The sequence below is a fragment of the Kogia breviceps genome, chromosome 6, assembly GCF_026419965.1.
Source record: "Kogia breviceps isolate mKogBre1 chromosome 6, mKogBre1 haplotype 1, whole genome shotgun sequence".
NCBI classification, from domain to species: domain Eukaryota; kingdom Metazoa; phylum Chordata; class Mammalia; order Artiodactyla; family Physeteridae; genus Kogia; species Kogia breviceps.
Genome location: NC_081315.1, coordinates 30,966,167 through 30,979,370, shown reverse-complemented (window position 1 = coordinate 30,979,370; position 13,204 = coordinate 30,966,167). Strand labels below are relative to the sequence as shown.

The 13,204-nt window shown below is 40.1% G+C and overlaps 1 protein-coding gene and 1 non-coding gene across 2 annotated transcripts in view; one reads left to right on the top strand and one right to left on the bottom strand.

Annotated features, from left to right (window-relative positions):
• The window catches only part of FHIP1A (FHF complex subunit HOOK interacting protein 1A), a 270,411-nt gene that overhangs the window by 237,611 nt on the left and 19,596 nt on the right, over positions 1–13,204 (bottom strand).
• Positions 9,894–10,000, top strand: LOC131759086 (U6 spliceosomal RNA). Its single transcript, XR_009336414.1, has one exon. It is a non-coding gene; the product is annotated as a U6 spliceosomal RNA (small nuclear RNA).

The following is a 13,204-nucleotide window of genomic DNA, read 5'->3' as shown; positions in this document are numbered from 1 at the left end:
CCAAAGGCAACTGCACACACCAGTGTAGTCTATCCTGGTACAAACACTCTGGCAAAGAGTTGTCATCACCTAGTAAAATTAAATACGCATATACTCTATGACTCAGCTAGTCCACTCCTAGGTTTATACATTTAGAGGAACTCTAGCATATATACAACAGGAACTATGTTCATACCAGTCTTTCTCACGACTGTGAAAAGTTACACAACCAACACAAGTGTCCATCAGCAGCAGAAAAGATAATTAAATGTGGTATATTCTTACAATGCAATGCTATACAGCAGTAAAGTAGATAAAATATAGCTTCATGAATAAACATGGATGAATCTCAAAAACAATCTTGAGTAAAACAGCAAGGTACAGAAGAATACAAGTTATATGATTCTATTTATTCAAAGAGCCAAAGCAGCTAAAATTAAACAATATATTGTTTGGAGATAAACATACAAAGACAAGGGAATGACTTTGAAAATGAAGGATGATGGTAACCACAGGAGGCAGAGAGGGTGAAGAAGATGCAATCAAGGAAAGGTACCCAGGGTTTTTCTAAGATATTGAAAACGTGACATGCCACTTCTTAAACTGTGTACTAGGTACCAGTGTTCATTTTATCACTTTTCTTTAAATTATACATATATTCTATTATATGTATGTGTATGATGTATCTCTCATTTAAAAAAGTAAAATAAAAGCCAAATGCTATTTTTTAAAAGAACAACTTTGAGGTTTCAGTTTCAAGATGGTTGATAGCCTGGTTGTCCCACCTGAATCCCTAATGAAGTGAAAGCACCAAAAAATAAAATAGAAGAATTCTATAAGATTAAAAAGAGTTCACTGGACACGGACCTAGAGGACAAACGTATGGACACCAAGGGAGGAAAGTCGGGGGGGGGGCTGAATTGGGAGATTGGGATTGACTTATACACACTACTATGTATAAAATAGCTAACTAATGAGAACCTGCTGTACAGCACAGGGAAATCTACTCAATGCTCTGTGGTGACCTAAATGGGAAGAAAATCCAAAACAGAGGGCATATATGTATACATATGGCTGATTCAGTTCGTTGTACAGTAGAAACTAACACAACATTGTAAAACAACTATACCCCAAAACATTTCTTATTAATGCGCTATATATATATATATATATATATATATATATATATACACACACACACAAAATTTTACAAAGCCACCAAGAGGTTTCTGATCAACAAAGTCATGAGTTTAAAAAGAAGAAGGGTGTGACATATACACACTACTGTATATAAAATAGATAACTAATAAGAACCTACTGTATAGCACAGGAAACTCTACTCAATACTCCGTAATAGCCTATATGGGAAAAGAATCTAAAAAGAGAGTGGATATATGTATATGTATAACTGATACTTTGCTGTACACCTGAAACTAACACAAGATTGTAAATCAACTCTACTGCAATAAACATTAAAAAAAAAAAACAAGAAAAGAAAAGAAAAAGAGTCTGCTGGAAGAGAATTTTAAATGCACAAGAGATTGCAACAAAATTCTAGAAAACGAAACAGGAGATGGGAATGTGCTGACAGATGAATCAGTGAGGGGAGAGCTGCCACCCATGGGCCACCAAGGAGACAATCTGCTCAAGAGAAGCCCAGGGAGGCTCCGGGCTCAGAGTCAACAGGTATCACAGAGCAGGGAGGATGACACAGGGCAGCAAACAGGGGGATAAAGTGATGACAGCACACACACACCCCACCTCCCCACCCTCTAACAGAGCCTTCAGGCTACATGGCCAAGTATAATGACAAACATCTGGGGGTTCATCTCTAAAGGAACAGAACCAATCGTGGCAGCAGGGAATGAGAGATGGCTTGTGGAGGTTTCCGATGTGAATCTTGGTTCCTCAGAGTATATCCTCCTCATCAGGGAATTTTCGGGGTGAAGCAAAGCTGGCCAGCGGACCACTCAGTAGCCCTGCCTCCGACTCCCCCACACACGTACACACTGAGCTCTGTTTAGAATTCCTGCTCAAGGGAGAGGTGGCAGGGGCTGGGGTGGGGGGGGGTGGAGTCTACATATAGATGTTTTCAAGGTAGTAAACTCTCCCCAGTCCTTCACCCTTAATTATGAAGAGGCAACCAGGCCTACAAGGAAAATCAGTAACCTTAGGGGGAAAAAACTGACACTGAGAAGAAAAAGAGTTAATTCAGGAAACAGAAGAGCACTTTAAAAAGAAGTTAACTCTAATACGACTCAAAGAGATTCAAGATATTACAACCATTAAACAAGAACAAGACACATGAAAATAAAACGACTGGAGAAAAATAAAGAACTTTAAAAATATTTTTGACAATATGATTACCGAAATAAAAATTCAGTAAAAATACTGTAACAGTGAGGAAATTCCTCAAAATGTGGAACCAAAAGAAAAAAGGATAGAAAACAGGCAAGACTAGATTGGAAACAAAGAACCAGCACAAGAGGTGCGATACCAACTAAATGCTGCCTGATTGGTCTGATGTTAAATGCTCCCCCACCCCAACGCAACAGGTCACAGAACTAGGGTAGTTGCCCGGTCCAGGGGGAACAGATCCACAGGCTGAATTAAGCCAATCAAATTGTCTCTTTTGAGACTCTGACTTTGGAAAAATATAGGCTCTAACATAGGCCTAAAACCAAAAGCTCCCGTCAGTGCTGGCAGGTATCAATATGTTGGCCCATGCGAAACAGAAGGAAATAGGTGCAGGAAAGGCAGAACGTGAGAAGAGGCTATGTGATCACGACTCCTGACTTTTTAGCCTGTTCCACAGTCCCTAATGAATCCACTGGTGTCATCAAGATGGGCGGTTAAGTCCTACATCTTTAAGTTTTTTTCTATTTTATTTAAGTTAATTTGACAGGGCCTCTGTTCTTTCCAACCAATAAACTCTGACTGAAACAGCAGGCATCTGCTGTCTGTAGCTGCACAGTAAGCAGGAGACACCACCCTGTCTGCTGTACCACAGGGACACCCTGCCTCTCCCCGTACTGATCGGCTATGAGAACACAACACAGGCTCCCACGGCCTGGCACCCTGTCAGCATTATGCACAAATGGGAGCCAGGCGGAACTGCTGAATATCATTACAGTTACATGTGATCAAATGCTCCTAATAATTAAAATGTCAGAATCCAGAAGTAAACATACAGTGTATTCAATGAAAACTTGAAACCGTGGAACAACTGGAAAAGGAGGAGAATGTTAACTTGACTTACAATATGGAACAAGAGAACAAATCGCGCAAGATTTGGAAGAAAAAGAACAAATTAATGTCTTTTGTATGCCCGCTGAGTTTTTTCAATCAGCCTGAAAAATTAGAAAGCCAAGCAAAAATTCTCTTTCAATGACATGAATAAAGCTGATTTACTTAGGGCACAAAATGCCATTGTCTAGACTAATCTGAGCTGAACAAGAAAAAAATATTCTTTGAAGTTCAAGCAGTAGAAGGAAAACTCTTTTGCACATTTGGAAGGTAACTTTCATGCATTCCCTGGCTGGATAACCAGAGTCAAACCACAGCATGAGAATCTTAAGCCAATGTCTGAGACCTTGAAAAATGAATACAGATGGTCCCCCGACTTAACAATAGTTAGACTTACGATTTTTCTACTTTACGATGGTATAGGAGCCATACGCATTCAGTAGAAACTGTATGTGGAATTTTGAATGTTGATCTCACCCCATGCTAGTGATAGGCAGTACATACTCTCTCGTGATGCTGGGCAGCTCCCAGTGAGGCACACGATCAAAAGGGTAAACGACCGATACTCTTACTACCATTCACTCCCATACAATCATTCTGTTTTTCATTATCGGTACAGCATTCAATACCTTACATGAGATAGTCAATACTTCATTATAAAATAGTATTTGTGTTAGATGATTTTTCCCAACTGTAGGATAATATAAGTGTTCTGAACACATTTAAGGAAAGCTGGACTAAGCTATGACGTTCAGCAGGTGAGGCGTATTAAACGTGTTTTCAACTTACAACATTTTCAACTTACTGTATTGAACAATACAATCGGTTTATAGGGATGTAACTCCATTGTAAGTCGAGGAAGATCTGTACTGTGCAACTGAGCAAGGAAGAAAATGGCCACCAGGTCAAGGGATGGAGTATGTATGACTAACAGCCAGACTTGTCTTTCCTAGTTTCTGATCTCACAAACCAGTAAAATTACATACACATACACACACACACACGCAGAGCCAATTCAACTGCCAATTTTCTATATTTCCAAATAAAGATAATTCACTTGAGCCCATTGCTATCACTAGATGTAATTACATAATTTTTTAAGATATTTTAATGCCAAAAACGTAGGAAGGACTTGATCTTAGCATTTTCTAAAGCCCTTGAAAACAGCACAGGCTAGAAAATACACTTAAACTAAGTCAATTTTGTTCCAGTTTAGCAGATGTTGCTTTAGCTGTGATTTGTGATTCATTCCCTAACCCCCAACTCCATATTCCATTAGTCCCTTTCCTCAAAAGCAATAAATAGGCAAATGGAACATTTAAGAATAATGCAACATTTAGGAGCCCCAAACATGATGCAGATGGCTTCACATATGTAAGGGCTGAAAAGCGTCCCTTGTTGATTAAAGGAAGACAGATTTGGATGGATAAAGAAAGAGGAAAACCGAGCGCGTGATGAACACAGTATGGTATGAACAGAGGGACATTAAAGCAGGAACGGGAATGCTTTAGGGGATGCTAAGGAAGAGGCTCAGCTGAGGAGAGAATGGACAAGGAGCACTTGTATGATCTAGAACTGGAAAGTTCTTGGGGAGTTCACTGGACTGCAGGCTGCAGACTCAGGACTTTGTTGAGGAGCAATAACGAATCTCCAATGGAACTAGATGACAAAGGAAGCATATGGGCAACATTAACCCAACAGAAGCTATGATTTTAGCAGTAAGTTTTGGTAACTTTAGTAATTTCCTGGGCAGTTAAGCAGTTACCTCTAGTTCTGGCTCAAAAGGTTCCATTTGAGAAGATTCAGGTCCACCTATCTTGTGTGAAAATGCACTGTCACTGTTTCTGCACCTAGACCCTTGGGGGCAGTGGCTGCCTTAATACCCCTGAAAATCATCTAATTTGCTCTGTCTCGGGTATGGCTGCCAACTCCTCTAGGATTTTGCTCTTGGTAACATAAAAGTATTCATTGGTGGAAATAAGAAAATCATGAAAGAGTGCTGTTTCAGAAGAGAATCAGAAGTGATTAATTAATAGAAATGTCCACTAGGCAACTGAAGATTCATTCATTTATCCAACAATATTTATTGAGCCCCTATCTGGCTACCTACTGTGTGCCAGACACTTGAACAAAAAAAGATAAAGATCCTGCCCTTGTGAAGCTTACATTCAAGTAGGGATACAATACAAACAAGAGGGCTTCCCTGGTGGCGCAGTGGTTGAGAGTCCGCCTGCCAATGCAGGGGACACGTGTTCGTGCCCCAGTCCGGGAAGATCCCACGTGCCGCGGAGCGGCTGGGCCCGTGAGCCATGAGCACTGAGCCTGCACGTCCGGAGCCTGTGCTCCGCAACGGGAGAGGCCACAACAGTGAGAGGCCCGCATACCGCAAAAAAAAAAAAAAAAAAAAAAAAAATTTAAAAAATACAAACAAGAAACATAATAAATACAGTATCTACAAGTATGTAAAAAGTGCTTTGGAAAAAAAGATGTAAGATAAAAAGAAAAAGAAAAGTAAAATCTAAAAAAGAAAAAATTCAAATACTAATTGAAGCTAAGAGAAGAGATGAGTTCCCCAGGGAGTAGACTACCTGATTAATGCCCTTTCCACTTCTAAAACTCTACCACTCCAAATCAAGGAATTTGACACATACAACCTCAACCTTCTTGTTTAAGCAGAAGGTAATATCAAAGCATCACATTATTGTTGTGACTTAAAGACATAAGAGAGACCCATCACCAGGGAACTGTCCTCTTACAGATGAGAAAATGGAGGACCACAGAATTTAAGTAAGATCACCTTAGAGCACAAGAGGACTGGGGGCAGATGGGAATTCCAGAACTCTCTAGCTTCTTGTAACTTTTAAGAGCAGAAGCCCTTTCAGTCACTTCAAAAGTACTTCAAACCCTCTTGGAGGCAATGAAAAATATTTTTATTACAAAAATAGTTTAGCCATATAATGGCAATAATAAAAATAGCAAACACAATAGAGAACTTACTTGTGCCAGACACACTCTTCTAAATCCTTGTCATGAGTAAGAAACTCATTTAATCCTCACAACAACCCTGTGAGGCAGTCAGACTTCAGAGTGAGTGGTTTTAATACCATGCCACCCCTTCAATTATTTATGCATATCTTCATAGAGCATAATCCTTATCACTAATTAGGAAACTGAGGTCTAGATTTTTCATCTGGACTTGGCAGAATTCGATCATATTTGTATGTCAAAAATGCAACCATTTAAGCTTCATTTGAAGTAAACGTGTTTTAGAAGTAAAGAAAATTTGAAATTATATAATATAATCAGTATTATGCTAAAAAAAAAATGGTATTTCAGTAATTCAATAAAGGGTCCTCAAAGGTATGTTTTCAACTAAATAGTCTTCAGAGAAAGACACTATTTCAAGACCCTAAGTAAAGTTTTTAAAAAATGGAATTCTAGGGCTTCCCTGGTGGCGCAGTGGTTGAGTATCCGCCTGCCAATGCAGGGGACACGGGTTCGTGCCCCGGTCTGGGAAGATCCCACATGCCGCGGAGCGGCTGGGCCCATGAGCCATGGCCGCTGAGCCTGCGCGTCCGGAGCCTGTGCTCCGCAACGGGAGAGGCCACAACAGTGAGAGGCCCGCATACCGCAAAAAAAAAAGAAAGAAAAAAAAATGGAATTCTAGTAAGGCATATCTTTTTTTGTTTCACTTGAACAAATCTTATGCTTTGATTTTCACAGAAGGGAAAGAGAGAGGGAAATACAATTGAAAAAAGTTCTTTCTCCTAGTATTTTTCTAAGCATTTAAAATTTTAGATTCGATTTTAGAAAAATCAGAATCATGAGGCTTACCAATAACATATGATAATAAAATACAATAAATTTTTAAAAAACAAAGTTTCCCTTTCTCAACACACCAAATATAGATTGTGTAAATTCAATTATAAAATAAAGTGTTACTAACTATGTATCTAAAGTTGATGATCTTTTTGCCTTCAGTTCACTAGGTTCATTTTCATTTCAGTGTACTTTCCTATTAAAAAGTTTTGACTATATGTCACATACAATTACAGTTCACTCCACGGATCTGTCCACATTCTTTAGTTGTACTGGAATTTCATCATATAGAACAACAGTTGAATAAATGGATCGTCGGCTACAGCTCACAACCATTTTAGAGATGACGTAATTTGCATTACACAGTAGGTATGTCTACACTGTTTGTATGCATGGATCTCAAAGCAACTTCTAAACCTTCACTGGTAAAACTGTCCCTCTCCTAACAAACTCCTTGTCTTTTTGCTGTGAGAGAAGAGAACTGATCTTTCTTACTGGAGCAAGGTTGGAGAGGCCAGGCTCCCAACTTTGATACATCAGTATATTCAGATAAGACACAAAGAGGAAAACAGCATATGTTGGCTCCTTTATTCAACATTCTTTTCTCATCCTTAGGAGCATCCTGTTTCATTGTCCCATATTTTTAAACATACAAACCATTTGACCCTCAGCATATTTCAAAACCTCCACTGGCATACTACATATTTTTTTCTCCTTATCTTATCACCATGCAGGGCCCAACATGAAGCTATTTTTGAATGGCCTAGTCACAGCTATTATCTGAGTGCCAAATGGGTGCAAGACACTGTGACGGCACTGTAAAGAATATAAACAAAAGTAGTAGAATCCTTGTCTTCAAACAGCTTTTAAAAGTAGTAGGATTAGATAACCGTACCTGTCACTGTAGCCACAAGGTAGAATGAGAGCCAGAATTGAGGTGTTGTAGACGTTTAAGGGGGAGGAGGAACTCTGAGCTTTGCTGCAGCCAACATGTAGAGGGAAACATGATCTGTTATAAGATTCAGTGTCCCTGGGGTAAAAATAAACCGGTTGCTCAGAGAAAGAACAACTATTTTTGCTACTGAGATCAGAAAGCAATTCAACCGACGGCTTCTAAGAGAAGGTTCTGTTAAATGCAATAAAAATCCTAAGGATATTTTTTTACAATAAACAAGGGTAAGTTTGAAGAGGGCTGAGAAGCTCTAATGAAAACCAAGAAATCTAACAATGACAAGAGGCAGAAGAGCAGGCCTCAGCTCTACCACGACTGCAAACTCCACACGTGAAGAAGATCGTGAAGCATGACTGACACATTGAGAATAACTGCATTTCTCTGGGCAGAATGAGATGGAGTCTAAATAAGTAAAAACCACTGTGTTATTTAACTGAATTCATTTATCCTTATACAAACAGAATCACAAAGACATTTTGATGTCAACATTTGACATTTCATGTAAACAGAAAGTAGGTCATCAGTTGAAACAGACAAAAGTGAATATCTAAGAATTACTATTTTTAAAACAAAGTTCCTAAAAATATCTCATCTAATATGCACTTGATTCTACAAAGTTTTTTGTACCACTTAAATTTATATCAGCTGGCTTCCCTGGGGGCACAGTGGTTAAGAATCCGCCTGCCAATGCAGGGGACATAGGTTCAAGCCCTGGGCTGGGAAGATCCCACATGCCAAGGAGCAACTAAGCCTGTGTGCCACAGCTACTGAGCCTGCACTCTAGAGCCCGCGAGCCACAGCTACTGAGCCCATGTGCCACAACTACTGAAGCCCACATGCTCTGCAACAAGAGAAGCCACCGCAATGAGAAGCCCACGCACTGCAATGAAGAGTAGCCCCCGCTCGCCGCAACTAGAGAAAGCCCATGTGAGGCAACAAAGATCCAACGCAGCCAAAAATAAATAAATAAAATTTTTAAAAATTTATATCTGCATAGGTTCACAGTTTTCCCACTTTATAAGAACTGACAGGATCGTTTGAGGGAAGGATGACATTTTGTCAAGTTTAAAATTGGGGTAGAATTTCTGCTGGAGGCTACCCAGGGCAAATACAATAATCACAGATATCCCTTTAATTATTTGGCTATCTTAATTTAAAAGACTTTTGTTATAAAGGAATCTAGTTCTTCATCCAATCACTGAAAGCAAAAGTTTCCTCCTAAAAAAAAAAAAGATATTTCGTTAGACGACAGAATCTAAGAATGATTGGTGGAAAAAGGTCAATTCTTTTTCCCTAACCAGTGACCTGCTCATTGCTCAACAGTGAACACTACACAGTCTTCTGAGGCAAGGTTTGCATACACTGATTGGAAATAAAAGCATTACTAGATCATATCAGCTCAAATTCCAGTGATTAGTCCCAGGCCATTAATGACATCAACTCCAGGTTTCCAAATGGACCAACTATTAAAATTTATGAATGACTGACAAAAAAATTCCAATTCTTTTGCAAAGATTCATACATCTGGAAATGAATAACTCATCAAGAGGCAGAATGGACTGGGTCAGTGTGCAAATATTTACTCATGAACTTGGCTCCTACGTTGCATCATTTTTCATTTAGTTTTACAGTCTGTGATTATATGCACCATTTGCCTAAAAACTATCAATTAAGACAAAGTTCATAGAAAACAAAGAACATATAAATTTAAAATGTGATTAGTCCTTCTATTTATGTACTGATCTGTAACATTCTAAGTATTCAATATATCTCATTCATATAGTGAACACCATAGTGGCATTATTTATTTAGCCCTCATCTCATTCTACAAGGAATCTGAGATAGCTTATAAGAAATGCATGTATTAAGGAAGGAAATTAATAATCCTGACCAAGGAGTGCTCACTTGGGCAACACATACACTAAAACTGGAACGATACAGAGAAGATTAGCCTGGCCCCTGCACAGGGATGTCATGCAAATTCGTGAACCACTGCATATTTTTAAAATACCATGAGCACGGAAAAAAAATCATAAATTAGAGAAGAAAATGAAGACTGTGGCTGCTATAAGAGATATTGGAATAGAACTCAAATTTGGAGACCTATTTGAGTCCTAAACAGTTACTACAGTTAAGCAGAAAATTCAAGTCTGTGCTTCCTAACAGCCAAGGTGAAAATGTCAATGTGATTAGTTATATGATTTTCTATAAGGAACAAACATCTACACTCCTTCAGGGAAGCCAAGCTGTTTCTTATCACTTACTGTGAAAGAGCTGCTCTAGGAGACTCTGAAAGATGTGATGGAAAAATTTCCCAATAGCACGTCAGTGGCAAATAAGGTCACAAAGCTGGTTTTTTTATGTTGTCCCAGATTAAAACTGAATTCTACAATGGAGTCAAGATAATATGGCCAAGGCGCCCAATTTTTCAAGCAACATGGTGGACTGAGATGAGAATAAAGAGCTGGAAGTCCAACAGTGTAGTTTAAGAGATTATTAGCACTAAAGTGCAAGAACAAAAATTGAAATAAATAGCCAAAATTATGATGCTTCTAAGTTTCCATCTTACCGCCTTTCTCTCTTTGAACGAGTAAGTCCCTGACCAGTGTCTTCTATTCCACAACTGGAACCACTTAATTATCTCCCCAATCTACATCTTCTAACCCAGAGCTAAAGTCTCCTTTTCATGTACGTATCTGAATTTTTTTTTTTTTTTTTTTTTTTTTTTTAGGTACGCGGGCCTCTCACTGTTGTGGCCTCTCCCGTTGCGGAGCACAGGCTCCGGACGCGCAGGCTCAGCGGCCGTGGCTCACAGGTCCAGCCGCTCTGCGGCATGTGGGATCCTCCTGGACCAGGGCACGAACCCATGTCCCCTGCATCAGCAGGCAGACTCTCAACCACTGCGCCACCAGGGAAGCCCATATCTGACACTTTTACCTCAAGGTCCTACCAGCACCATTAACTCCACAAGTCCCAAACTAATCTAAGTTATCTGTCCTCTCAAACACATTTTTCCTTCTGCCATCCTCAGTTTGTCATAGAAATCCTATCCTCTCAGTCACCTCTGCTTACATCCTTGGAATCAATTTTTTCCCTTCCTCTCCATAACTGCCCTCACCTGATCAGCAGTCTGCCTTACTATTCTCCCTGTACGACTGGCCCACGTTTTCTACTCCAGCCCCAGGGCCACCTTCCTAGATCAGATCCCCAGTACTCAGGGCCATCACAATAGCCTCCTGAATTACCGTATTTTCTCTCCCCACTCCAATTTCTCATATACACTACTGCAAGAATAGTATTTCTAAGGTTGTGACTATGTCAATCTACTAAAAAAAAAAACCTATAGCAGGTTCCCTCTGCTTACCTGAAGCAAACCCGTCTACCTAAGCCCCCAGTGGCTTTCGCTCTTAACGCGCTATGCTCCAGCCAGTCCATAAACTCATAAGTCTAGCCACTCCCAAAGTAAGCTCCATCTTTCCTCTTGTCCACAGTAGTATGGCCCTGAGATGCCCTCCCCTTCACCTCTACATATTTAAAGACCAAGTTTAAATGCCACCTAATTCAGGAAGCCTTCCATAATTCTCTCTGTGAGAAGTACCACTTCCTCCTGCCGCCTCCCCTCTGCACTTGTCTAGGGCTGTAATCCCACAGGAATGACCATATCCTACCGTCAGCCTCTCGCTGTCTAGCCTATGCTTGAGACCGCTCCACAATCGCCATCCTAAACACACACCCGGTCCTGGCAGCACACGGCTCACCGTCACCCCTCAGGTTCCCTCCACAGCACTTTGTTCATATGTGAATCACTGCACATGTTGATTCTACTGTAGTTCGCTGTTTACACATCTACCTCCTCCAGGGCAAGGATCAAATCTTATTTATCTCTGCAATCTAATGTAGTCAGCTCTCCGCACACCATCGGAGCTTAATTCCCTGCAGAACGGGTCTTTTCTTGCTTGTTTATTGTGTCTCTCCCACGAGAATGTCCACTCAATGAGAACACAGACTTTGCTTGCTTTGATCTCCGCTATTTTCCCAGCATCTAAAATAGTGCCAGGCACATACGAGGTGATCAAAGGCATAGGATGAATTGATAAATTGATGCATGATTCTCACTGTTTAGCCCAGTCCTGGCACATCATAGTGCCAAAAAAAAAAAAAAAAAAAAAAAGTTTGCTGAATGAATTCTGTCTTGTATAAAAGTTATGTTTATACATATTTTACGAGCTCTGACAGTTAGTGATCTTGATATCCTACTCTGGTACCTAGCGTACTGCTTTATACATAGGAGGTCCTTGATAGATTTCTATTAAATTGAACAGGTAGTTCAATAAATTAATACCTTACTCGAGCTTTTATCTTCTAAATCTGAATTTCTCTCATCTCGTCAATAAAGAGCAATCTGTATTATTTCTTATGACACAGGATGCCTCCCTCCCAGGGGGAAGGCAGCACTGCAGAGTGAAGATTACCAGCGGTGCTGTCAGAGAGGTCTGGGTTCGGGTCGCAGCTCTGGCACCGCTCAGGTATGTGACTTTGAGCACACTATTCAACCTCCCTTCAGCTTCCTCCTTAGAAGAAGATTAGGAGGACCTCTCAGGCAGAGCAGTCTATTTACTTCACAGCTAAATGAACAGCCAGTCCTAAATCCTTTATAACCCCTTCTTTACCAGCCTTAAATCGTTCTAACTCATGTTAGACTCTTTTAATATGTGTTGCCTGAACTTGAGTGGGTCATTATTTAAAACAGTAGTGGATTATGTTTACAAGGCATTAATTCTCCATTAACTTTTCATGACCTTACAGCTCTTCAGCACTCATGCCAGAAAGCACAGGTGACTTGAGCACATGACTGCCGTCATTCCTAAGACTTTCTGGGGTCACAGCAACATAGTGGCCCAAGGTGGCACTACCTCACACAGAAGGGCAATTCTCTTTCCCACAAAGGAAACAGCACAACAATCTGATAAGTGATGGCTACAAGAACTAGACCCATCAAATACATTACACAGTGACATGACCCTGGCTTAAGATGGGACGATTTATTTTTTAAACTAATAATAAAGGGCTTAATGCTAATGTAAGTGCACCTCAATCAAAATGCATTCAAATCCCTCTGGAGGACAATCCCGTCGGGTCGTAGGGAGTCCTTAGCCAGGACTCACACAGACAAATGTCACTGATCAGGTATGAGGTTATGACTCAGTC